This window comes from Dryobates pubescens, chromosome 9 (assembly GCF_014839835.1).
Source record: "Dryobates pubescens isolate bDryPub1 chromosome 9, bDryPub1.pri, whole genome shotgun sequence".
In the NCBI taxonomy this organism is placed as follows: domain Eukaryota; kingdom Metazoa; phylum Chordata; class Aves; order Piciformes; family Picidae; genus Dryobates; species Dryobates pubescens.
Window position 1 is genome coordinate 4,056,574 of NC_071620.1, and position 11,675 is coordinate 4,068,248.

General features: G+C 46.7%; 1 non-coding gene across 1 annotated transcript; it reads left to right on the top strand.

The window, feature by feature from the left end:
* The first annotated feature begins 3,299 nt into the window (after positions 1-3,299).
* On the top strand, positions 3,300-3,381 carry TRNAL-AAG (transfer RNA leucine (anticodon AAG)). Its single transcript has one exon. It is a non-coding gene; the product is annotated as a tRNA-Leu (tRNA).
* The last annotated feature ends 8,294 nt before the right edge of the window (positions 3,382-11,675 follow it).

Sequence of the window (11,675 nt, forward strand, 5' to 3'; positions counted from 1 at the left end):
AAAACCTAAAAGGAAACAAAATGTTGCTGAATAAGATAGAAAAGAGTGCCGCTAATATGGAGCTTACCATACACATGATGTTACTGGGTGTTTTGGGGGTTTTTTTTGTGAGAAATACAGCTGGGGCAGAATTTGAAGGCATCTTTTGTGAGTCTTTTGTGATGATTTAGACTATCTTTTTAAAAGGCCCAGCCTGGCAGCTATTACAATGGGCATTAAGTGCAGACCATATAGAAGAATGGCCTTGTTTCCTCTCTTTTGTTTGCTCCCTTCTGTCTCTCTTCAATCCAGTGATGCTTTCACAGGATTAGTTCAAGTTCTTGGTGGTGGGTGTACATTCCAGTAGGGTCTTCTGTGAGCGATCCAATATGTAGACTCCAGAAGTTGTGGTCCTTTTGTATGCTTTTGGCCAGGGGAGGGGCGGGCAGGAGAGGGGCTCAGTCTTTCCTAATCACAACGAGAAGCATGCACCAGGTCCCTACCAGGTCCAATGTCTGTCACCAGCCTTTCTGTGGTGCTGTTGCAGTGGTTTTAAAACAAGGAACAGTAATTCTCTCTTGTCATTGTTAAGGCATTCTGCCAGGCCAGCAGCTCTCCTCCAGAGCTATTAAGGGCCATCAAAATCATCACCCTGTCTCTTCAGGCCAGGTATGTTTTGAGACAAGAGAGCCACTGGGCTCTCACAGGTGCTCAGCATCTAAAGCTGAGGGAAGAAGGAAAGGGAATACTTGGGAGTGATGGTCTTTCTCTTTGTCTCTCATTCCTGGAGATGGCTCAACACCTTTGTGCTTGTTGTAAGCGGTGAGTGAATTCCTTGTTTTGCTTTGCTCCTGTGCATGGATTTTGCTCTACCTATTATATTGTCTTTATCTCAACCCACAAGTTTTCTTACTTTTACCCTTCATCTTATCTTCCCCATCCCACCAGCGAGGAGTGAGACAACAGCAGTGTGGTGCTTAGTTGCTCACTAGGCTTAAACCACACCACTAATTAAGACAGGTAGAGCTGAATGAATTAAGAACAAAAGTACAGATACAAAATGTACAAAATTGATCTGGGATCTCACATCTGGATTGTTATACTGGAATTTGGAATAGAATCATAAATTGTTAGGGTTGAAAGGAACCTCAAGGATCGCCTGGTTCAACCCCCCTGTCATGGGCAGGGACACCTCACACTACAGCAGGCTGCTCAGCGCCTCATCCAGCCTGGCCTTAAAAACCTCCAGGGATGAGATTTCTACCACCTCCCTGGGCAACCTGTGCCAGTGTCTCACCACCCTCATGGGGAAGAATTTCTTCCAAACATCCAATCTGAATCTACCCATTTCTAGTTTTTTTTTCATTCCCCCCAGTCCTATCATTACCTGACACCCTAAAAAGTCCCTCCCCAGCTTTCTTGTAGCCCCCTTCAGATACTGTAAGGCCACAATTAGGTCTCCTCGGAGCCTTGTCTTCTCCAGACTGAACAGCCCCAACTCTCTCAGTCTGTCTTCATAAAAGAGGTGCTCCAGCTCTCTGATCATCCTTGTGGCCCTTCTCTGGACATGTTCCATCACATCCAGAGCTTTCCTTCTTGTAATACTGTGAACACTGTGAGTTAAGTGCCCCAATATCTTAATGGGAGTAATTGTGTCTGATGCTGAGTTTCAGCTGTGCAGCACCCAAGGTTAGAAGGTCCCTCAGCACCACACCTTGAACATGTTTGGGTAACTTAGATCTCAGAGCCTACAGGCAACAATTCACACAAACAAGAGACAGAAAATGGAAGCATATATCATGTTCAGCACTGTGCATGCCAGACAACAGCTGGCCAGATGCATAATTTTCCAGGAGACCATGAGAAATGGTCAGTCTCTGGGAGGGCTTGACAAGACTTGTGCATAGTATTCATGATCTGGGGTCTTACTCAAGCTTCTACCAGAGGCCATGGAGTCAGGACATTTGCCTGATGCTGCACTTGTACTGATCTGGGGCAAATCAGACAGCATCCATCCCAACCATTTGATTTGATCCAGTGTGCCCCATGACATTAGGAAATCACAGGGGTGCTACCAGGTCTTTCTAGGGCCAAAACGCAACCGAGAGTTGTTGCAGGTTTTCTCCGTAAATACAGGGAATAAACCTCAGAGCAAGCTCCCAGCCTCATGGCACAATTTCTCTCAAAGTAAGACTCTCTTACTATTCAAGGAAAGAAAGAGAGAGAAAGTAGAAGGAAGGAACTTAGAAGGAAGGAACTTGGAAGGAAGTCGGAAGGAAGGAACTCAGAAGGAAGGAACTTGGAAGGAATGCTGAAGGAAGGAACTCAGAAGGAAGAAAGGAAGGAACTCGGAAGGAACAAGGAAGGAAGGAAGGAACTTGGAAGGAACTCAGAAGGAAGAAAGGAAGAAACAAGGAAGGAAGGAACTCAGAAGGAAGAAAGGAAGGAATTTGGAAGGAAGGAACTTGGAAGGAACTCAGAAGGAAGAAAGGAAGGAATTTGGAAGGAAGGAACTTGTAAGCAACTCATAAGGAAGGAACTCGGAAGGAACACAGAAGGAAGGGAGGAAGGAACTTGGAAGGAACTCAGAAGAAAGGAAGGAACAAGAAAGGAAGGAAGGGACAAGGAAGGAAGGAACTCACTCAGAAGGAAGGAACTCAGAAGGAACTCAGAAGGAAGGAACTTGGAAGGAACTCAGAAGGAGGGAACAAACTTGGAAGGAACAAGGAAGGAAGGAACTTGGAAGGAAGGAATTCAGAAGGCACTTGGAAGGAACTCAGAAGGAACTTGGAAGGAAGGAAATTGGAATGAAGGAACTTGGAAGGAAGGAAGGAACAAGGAAGGAAGGAACTTGGAAGGAAGGAAGGAACTTGGAAGGAAGGAAGGAACTTGGAAGGAAGGAACTCAGAAGGAACTTGGAAGGAAGGAAGGGACTTGGAAGAGAGCAATGAGGAAGGAAGGAAGGAACTCTGAAGGAAGGAAGGAACTCAGAAGGAATTCAGAAGGAAGGAAGAATTAATTATGTTAGAAGACTCTCTAAAAGAAATTTTGCTGCAAATAATGATTGCTCAAACATAATATTCCTCCACAAATATTACTGAGACCAGGGAAATTCAGAAAACAATGATTTTTTTTAGTATTCTGCCTTCTTGTGGAGCAAGAATGTCTGAAGACTGCTTCATGTAAACTTTCCCACAACTAAAAGCATGTCCAAAACTTCAGCATGTCTGAGAAAACCTCCAAGACCCTTCAGAGAAGCAAGGTCCTCCAACCCAGTGCCACAATGTCTCAATGTAAGTGACGCAAGGCGCTGGCAGCACGGTAGCGTGGCCGAGCGGTCTAAGGCGCTGGATTAAGGCTCCAGTCTCTTCGGGGGCGTGGGTTCGAATCCCACCGCTGCCAGGAAATTTTTGGGGGCAGGAGCTGATCTGCTGGAGGATAGAGGGACTCTGCAGAGGGACCTCGACAGGCTGGACAGAAGGGCAGAATCCAACGGCATGAGATTGAACACATCCAAGTGCCGGGTTCTGCACTTTGGCCACAGCAACCCCATGCAGTGCTACAGGCTGGGGTCAGAGTGGCTGGAGAGCAGCCAGGCAGAGAGGGACCTGGGGGGTACTGGTCGATGGGACAGCCACCTGAACATGAGCCAGCAGTGTGCCCAGGTGGCCAAGGCGGCCAAGGGTATCCTGGCCTGTATCAGGAACAGTGTGGCCAGCAAGAGCAGGGAGGTCATTCTGCCCCTGTACTCAGCACTGGTTAGGCCACACCTTGAGTCCTGTGTCCAGTTCTGGGCCCCTCAGTTTAGGAAGGATGTTGACTTGCTGGAAGGTGTCCAGAGAAGGGCAACGAAGTTGGTGAGGGGTTTGGAACAAGCCCTTCTGAAGAGAAGCTGAAGGAGCTGGGGTTTAGCTTAGCCTGGAGAAGAGGAGACTCAGGGGTGACCTTATTGCTCTCCACAACTATGTGAAGGGAGGGTGTAGACAGGCGGAGGTTGGTTTCTTCTCCCAGGCAACCAGCACCAGAACAAGAGGACACAGTCTCAAGCTACACCAGGGGAGGTTCAGACTGGATGTTAGGAAGAAATTCTACACAGAAAGAGTGGCCTGGAGGTGTTTAGAAAGAGACTAGATGGGGTGCTTGGTGCTATGGTTTAGTTGATTACATAGTGTTGGATGATAGGTTGGACACGATGATCTTGAAGGTCTCTTCCAACCTGGTTTATTCTATTCTATTCTATTCTATTCTATTCTATTCTATTCTATTCTATTCTATTCTATTCATGCTAGGGGAAGGCAGTTTGCACACAAAGTGTACCCTTCATCAGTCAGTCACAGAAATCAAATTTGCTTCTTGGAAAACAGGCTCACGTCCCCATGGTCCAAGGAAACAATAGGCTGCCAAACCAGAGTGCCTCAACTGACCTAAGTCAGCTCTTTCCCAACAGAAAAAAATAATGTATTAACCACAGCATCAACCAGGTTGGAAAAGACTTCAGAGATCATCAAGTCCAACCTATCACCTAATACCTCATAACTACTAAACCATGGCTCCAAGTGCCACATCCAATCCTTTTTTGAACACCTGCAGGGACGGTGACTCCACCGTCTTCCTGAGCAGCACATTCCAATGGCAAATTACTCCTCCTGTGAAGAACTTTCTCCTCACCTTGAGCCTAAATTTCTCCTGGCTTGAGATTGTGTCCCCTTGTTCTGCTGCTGATTGCCTGGGAGAAGAGACCCTTCAGGTAGTTGTAGAGAGCATAAAGGTCTCCCCTGAGCCTCCTCTCCTCCAGGCTAAACAGCCCCAGCTCCTTCTGCCTCTCCTCACAGGGCTGTGCTCAAGACCTCTCCCCAGCCTCGTTGCCCTTCTCTGGACATGTTCAAGTGTCTCAATGTCCTTCTTAAATTGAGGAGCCCAGAACTGGACACAGTACTCAAGGTGTGGCCTAACCAGTGCTGAGTACAGGGCAGAATGACTTCCCTGCTCCTGCTGCCCACACTGTTCTTGATACAGGCCAGGATGCCACTGGCCTTCTTGGCCACCTGGGCACACTGATGGCTCATGTTCAGCCTCCTGTCAACCAGTACACTCCAGTCCCTTTCTGTCTGGCTGCTCTCCAGCCACTCTGTCTCCAGCCTGTAGTGCTGCATGGAGTTGTTGTGACCAAAGTGCAGAACCTGGCACCTGGACTTGTTGGATGGCATCATATTGGACTCTTCCCATCTGTCCAGCCTGGCAAGGTCCCTCTGCAGAGCCCATTTATTAAAGCTCTGTTAGGCCAATTTGATAACTGATGTTAAGTTTCAAGCTCCACAGCCTGTCCCCATCTGTTGCATTGCATAGACCACAACTGAATGCTCACAAATGTTTGTAAGGCGAGCAGGCAAGATGATTTCACCTGCAGGTATTCATGCAAAGGTGATTGCAATGTCTGGCTAAACAGCCCATGGGCTAGTTCTGCAAGAAACTGGCATTTTAATTTTTTTTCAGTATTTTAGATCTGTTGTCTCAAGGTTCTTGTTTGCTTCCTCCTTCAGACATGAACCTGGGCTTGAAATGAAACCAAAAGAGTCCAGGCAGAAAAAATTAGGAGCACTTCTGCTGTGAGGACGGGCTGAGGGAAATGGGGTTGTCCAGCCTGGAGAAGAGAAGACTCCAGGGGGACATAGACCTGCTTTCCAATAGCTGAAGGCTGCAGAGGGTGTCTGGAGCTAGGCCAATGGGGAATGGTTTGAAGCTGAGGCAGAGCAGAGATGGAGCGGAGCTGACAAAGAAGTTCTTCAGTACAAGGGTGGTGAGACTCTGGAACAGGCTGGCAGGAAGGCTGCCTCCTCCCTGGGGATGTTCAAGGCCAGGCTGGATGAAGCCTGGAGCAACATAGGCTAGTGAGAGGTGTCCCTGCTCATGACAGGGAGGTTGGAGTAGATGATCTCTGATGTCTCTTCCAACCTGAGCCATTCTAGGAGTCTATAACTCACTATCACACTTACACTTTATGAGTCAGGAGATGAGGTGGATCTGGCTGTAGAGAAATTGATAAGAGAAATAAAGTTTTTCCTTCAGTCTCAGCTAAATACCAGGCTGTTTATGCAGAGGTACAGCCTGCAGTATAGGAACTACACAGCCCTCAAAGGCATGTAGAAATCAGTCAGCAAGAAGGAAGAAAGAAGTTACATGGCTTGACAGATAGCCTCAAAAAACCCCCACCCAAACAACACAAGCTTAAAAGCAACTGAGTTGAGTCATAATTTTTTCTTGCGCCACCATGGTAACCTTCCCTCGCAGAGAAGATGCTACCTTGAGCCTTGCAAGAGGTGGGATCTGGGGCAGGCACAATGCCCTTGCTTGGTTTCCTTTCTCCAGAGCAGGTGCCTCAGCTGGGCTAGGTACTGTAAAAAAATCCATGAGCCCAGTTTCAAATGGAGATTCCAGAGTGCCACCAGCACGTCCTTCTCTGTTCTTCCGCTAAGTGGAGCAAGATGGTGATTAGTCTGGGACCCTCTGTAGTCCTTCTTATACCTTGTATCACTAGGTGGCTCTCTTAGATTGCCTGTTTCTTCTGGGAAAAATTTTCATCTTCAAAAAAATATTGTAGTGTTGGAAATTCTTCTTCTCCTTCCCTCCTTCCTTCCCTCCTTCCTTCCCTCCTTCCTTCCCTCTTTCCTTCCCTCCTTCCTTCCTTCCTTCCTTCCTTCCCTTCCTTCCCTTCCTTCCCTTCCCTTCCTTTCTCTTTCCCTCCCTCCCTTCCCTTCCTTTCTCTTTCCCTCCCTCCCTTCCTTTCTCTTTCCCTTTCTCTCTTTCTTTCCTTTGTCATTCTTTCTTTCTTTCTCTTTCTTTCTTTATTTTTTCTTTTTTCTTTTCTTTCTTTCTTTTCTTTCTTTTTTTTCTTTCTTTTCTTTCTTTCTTTCCTTTCTTTCCTTCTTTCTTTCTTTCTTTCTTTCTTTCTTTCTTTCTTTCTTTCTTTCTTTCTTTCTTTCTTTCTTTCTCTCTTTCTTTCTCTCTTTCTTTCTTTCTCTTTTTCTTTCTCTTCTCTTTCTTTCTTTCTTTCTCTTTCTCTCTTTTCTCTTTCTTTCTTTTTCTTTTTCTTTCTTTCTCTATTTTTCTTTTTCTTTTTCTTTATCTCTTTCTTTTTCTTTATTTCTCTCTTTTCCATTCTTTCTCACTTTTTATCTCTTTTTCTCTTTCTCTTTTTCTTTTTCTTTCTTTCTTTCTTTCTCTTTCTCTTTCTTTCTTTTTCTTTCTTTCTCTTTCTTTCTTTCTTTGAATAATAGGAGTCTTACTTTGAGACAAATTGTGGCATGAAGTTGGGAGCTTACTTTGAGGTTTTTTTCCTCTGTTTAGAGAGAAAACCTGCAACAACTCTCAGTTCATATGGATGAACTTTCTTTGAGGAGTCTCTTTGTACACTACTTGAGATGACCTTTCCTCTGAAGCTAGTAAATGTATATAAAATAAAAGAATATGAGTTTTGAACAGCTAAAACTACAGCTTGCTTTAGTACAGAGCTGATCAAGAAGTTTGCTGCAATTTGGCCCAGTGCCAGGAGGGAAAAGAGAAGCTTTTTTTTTTTCAAGTAGAAAAGTTAAAATATTTACATGGATCCCTTACATTTACCAGGGCCTGCAGGACAACATATTAGCTTTGTAATTCTGTCATTTGGTCACCTTTCCTCTTCCTCCAATAGGCTGTGTGTGGCTGCAACATTCAGCTGCTCATGAGGTGAAACTTCATTCACTTTGAGGATGGTAGAGCACTAGAACAGGCTGCTGAGAGAGGTTGTGGACTTTCCCACCCCTGGAGTCATTCAAAACCCATCTGGATACTGTCCTGTGCCACCTGCTCCAGGTATCACAGTATCACAGTATAACTAAGGTTGGAAGAGACCTCGAGGATCATCAAGTCCAACCTGTCTCCACAGACCTCATGACTAGACCATGGCACCAAGTGCCATGTCCAGTCCCCTCTTGAACACCTCCAGGGACGGTAACTCCACCACCTCCCTGGGCAGCACATTCCAATGATGAACGACTCTCTCCGTGAAGAACTTTCTCCTCACCTCAAGTCTAAACTTCCCCTTTCAGGTAGTTGTAGAGGGCAATGAGGTCACCCCTGAGCCTCCTCTTCTCCAGGCTAAACAAATCCAGCTCCCTCAGCCTCTCCTCATAGGGCTTGTGCTCAAGGCCTCTCCCCAGCCTTGTTGCCCTTCTCTGGACACCTTCAAGTGTCTCGATGTCCTTCTTAAACTGAGGGGCCCAGAACTGGACACAGTACTCAAGGTGTGGCCTAACCAATGCAGAGTACAGGGGCACAATGACCTCCCTGCTCCTGCTGGCCACACTATTCCTAATGCAGGCCAGGATGCCATTGGCTCTCTTGGCCACCTGGGCACACTGCTGGCTCATGTTTAGGCAGCTGTCAATCAGTACCCCCAGGTCCCTCTCTGTTTGGCAGCTCTCAGCCACTCTGACCCCAGCCGGTAGCTCTGCATGGGGTTGCCGTGGCCAAAGTGCAGCACCCGGCACTTGGACTTGTTGAATGCCATCCTGTTGGACTCTGCCCACCTGTCCAGTGGGTCGAGGTCCCTCTGCAGAGCCTTTCTACTCTCTAACTGACTAACATCTGCTCCTAACTTGGTGTCATCTGCAAACTTGCTGATGACTGACTCAACCCCCTCATCCAGATCATCAATGAAGATGTTAAATAGGATGGGGCCCAGCACCAATCCCTGGGGGATGCCACTGGTGCCTGGCCGCCAGCCGGATGTGGCACCATTCACCACCACTCTCTGGGCTCGGCCCTCCAGCCAGTTCCTAACCCAGCACAGAGTGTTGCGGTCCATGCCATGAGCTGACAGGTTAGCCAGCAGTTTGCTGTGGGGGACGGTGTCAAAGGCCTTGCTGAAGTCCAGGTAGACCACATCCACAGGCTTCCCCACGTCCACCAGACGGGTCACCTGATCATAGAAGGAGATCAGGTTGGAGAGGCAGGACCTGCCCTTCCCAAATCCATGTTGGCTGGACCTGAGCCCTTGGCCATCCTTCAGGTGCGCAGTTATTGCCTCCAGGATAATCTGCTCCATCACTTTCCCTGGCACTGAGGTCAGGCTGACTGAGATGGCCTAGATGGTCTCCAGAGGTCCCTTCCAACCCCTATCATTCTGTGATTCTGACTACAATACTTTCCAATTAAAAAAACCCAACACAAAACAGGAATATTTGTGTAGAGAAGCTTGTAGTCACTTGCAGAGCTGCAGTGTGAAGGCAGCTTGGGAGTGAAAGAGCTTGTACCTAGAAAAACCCACACAATTACAGCCCTCAGCACTGAGGAGCTAGGCCAAGACTCTGTGCTTCATTCTGCCTTCAGCTGCTTCACTGTTCAATACTGTGAATTTACAGGTGAGTACAAAGCAGCAGTACCTTGTGCTGAACCACATTTGGGAGCACCCCAAAAAATCAAAAAAGAAGAAATCAGTTGTGCCTGGGAGAAACAGTGGGGCCAGAGGAGATGCTGAGTGGAAGATGGTGATGCAAGCACTCCAGTTACTGATGAGTGGTTTCCTGCAAGCAGCCAGCTCTGTCATTAGACAGTGGCTGGTGCTGCACCAGTTAAGGAAAATCCAAAGACCAGTTAGGTTCTTCAAGGGTGAGCAGAACTTTTCACAGCCTAAATACTTGATAACAGCTGTAATTAAAGCTTGCCCATGTGCCAGCAGAGCAGCTGCTCCAGCATGACTCAAGAAGATGAGAAAAGCAAACAAGCAAAGAACTCCACACCTCTCCATCTTATTCACAGAAATCTTAAGCAGAGCAAGTCTTGGTCTCCAGCAATGCCTCAAAAGGGAGGTAACAGAAGCTCTATTTGTCCAGCTGGCACAATACAGCCAGAAAAATTATGTACCCTAAACCGCTAAGTGGCTCTGAAAGCAGAACAAGCCCCAAACAGTAGAGGTCTGCCATGGTAAGTGCTGTTTTACATGGGATGACCAAGTGAAGAGTGGGTTTCCTCCATCTGCATCTGAGCCAGCCAACTCACCATTTACTCTTGCTAATATTAAAGGAGGGGAGTCTGTCCTGGGTACTGCAGAAACTCTGATGATTGCTCCTTGGATAGCTTAATAACATCAGACCAAGTAAGAGAAAGAAACCCAACTTCTTGAAGCAGACTCACAACAAAAAACCTCTGCTTTTTCCAAGCCATTTTACTACAATGGTGCTGGGATTTCCCAGGGCAGTTGGTGGGAGGATGGTGTAAAGGCTCATGCAGGATGCTACTTCCAAGCTGACAAATCCAGGAGATTCTGGAGAGCAGATGCATATCCACAAATAAGCAAAGGCTACAGACAAGCATGTGACATACCACATGCTAGTTTAGGCAGCCCCTGGGATTCTTTCCTTTCCTGAGGACACATTTTCCAGCTGTCCATCTTTGAGATGAATCCATGAACACCTTTTTGATCAGAGATGGTCATCTTCAGGGCTTCCCAGGGATTATTTTCTTGTTCTAGCCTTCCATTTGAATAAGCTAAGCCATCACATTAAGTGGCAGAGATCGCAGCAGAGCTGTAGAACATCTTGAGAATGCCCTTTGCTTACTTACCCATTGCTCCAAGGAGGGTCCTGCAATTACAACTGACAAAGCAATTTGGCAAGAGAGGGATTTACCACTTAGGAATTATCATTATTAATAGCAGATGAAGTGGCATGTCCAGCTCCTATCCGGGTCACAGAGTTCCCTCCCAAGCACTACAGGACAGCAGCAATCACTGAAGTCAGCAGGTATGACCAGCTGTAAGATGTGCTGCAGAGTAATGTGTCACCTTTCAGACACTCTTTTTGAAGTTAAGCATGTGCTCCCTGTTAAATACCAAAGCAGACACACACAGCAGAAATAAAAGTTCAAAGAATATTTAATGTATGTGGTGAGACACTGGAACAAGTTGCCCAGGGAGGTGGTAGAAGCTTCATCCCTGGAGGTTTTCAAGGCCAGGCTGGATGTGGCTGTGAGCAACCTGCTGTAGTGTGAGGGGCAGGGGGGTTGGAATTAGATGATCCTTGAGGTCCATTCCAACCCTAACAATTCTATGATTACCAGAGACATTTTTCTGCCTGCATTCCTTTCACCAGCAGCAGCACCTCTCCTCCCAGGAATAAATTATCCACATATTTCTAAGCACTGAAGCAAACCCAAGACTTTTTACATCTTTCCCAGCTCTGCCTTTTCCATACAACAGTCATTTCCAACTACAGCCAGCTTTCGTCAGCATCTCTCACCCTCATTACTTGCAGCAGCCAATTTGGATACTGACTTTGTGTTTTCACCTTAGTTGTTTACTGAGTTTTGAGGAAGAAGAGGGGAAGGAAGAGAAAGTGAATGTAAGCTAATGTCAAGATGCACATTAGCTAGAATATTCAAATCTTACCATGATCCATGGGAATGGAAAATGTTCACCCACCTGCAGCCAGCACACTGGAGTGGAGGACTGTGCCAGCCTGGCTGGCAGCACCTTACCAAAGATTGAAGGAGACAAAAAGTATTGCACCCATTTTGTTGCTAACTAAATTCCCCTATCACCAATCCAACAGCACACACAGACACAGGGTGCACACACAGACACAGGGTACACACACACACACACACAAATCCTCTATGCATCTGCTCTGCCAGTATGGGAGCTGTGCTCACATGTGGCCGTA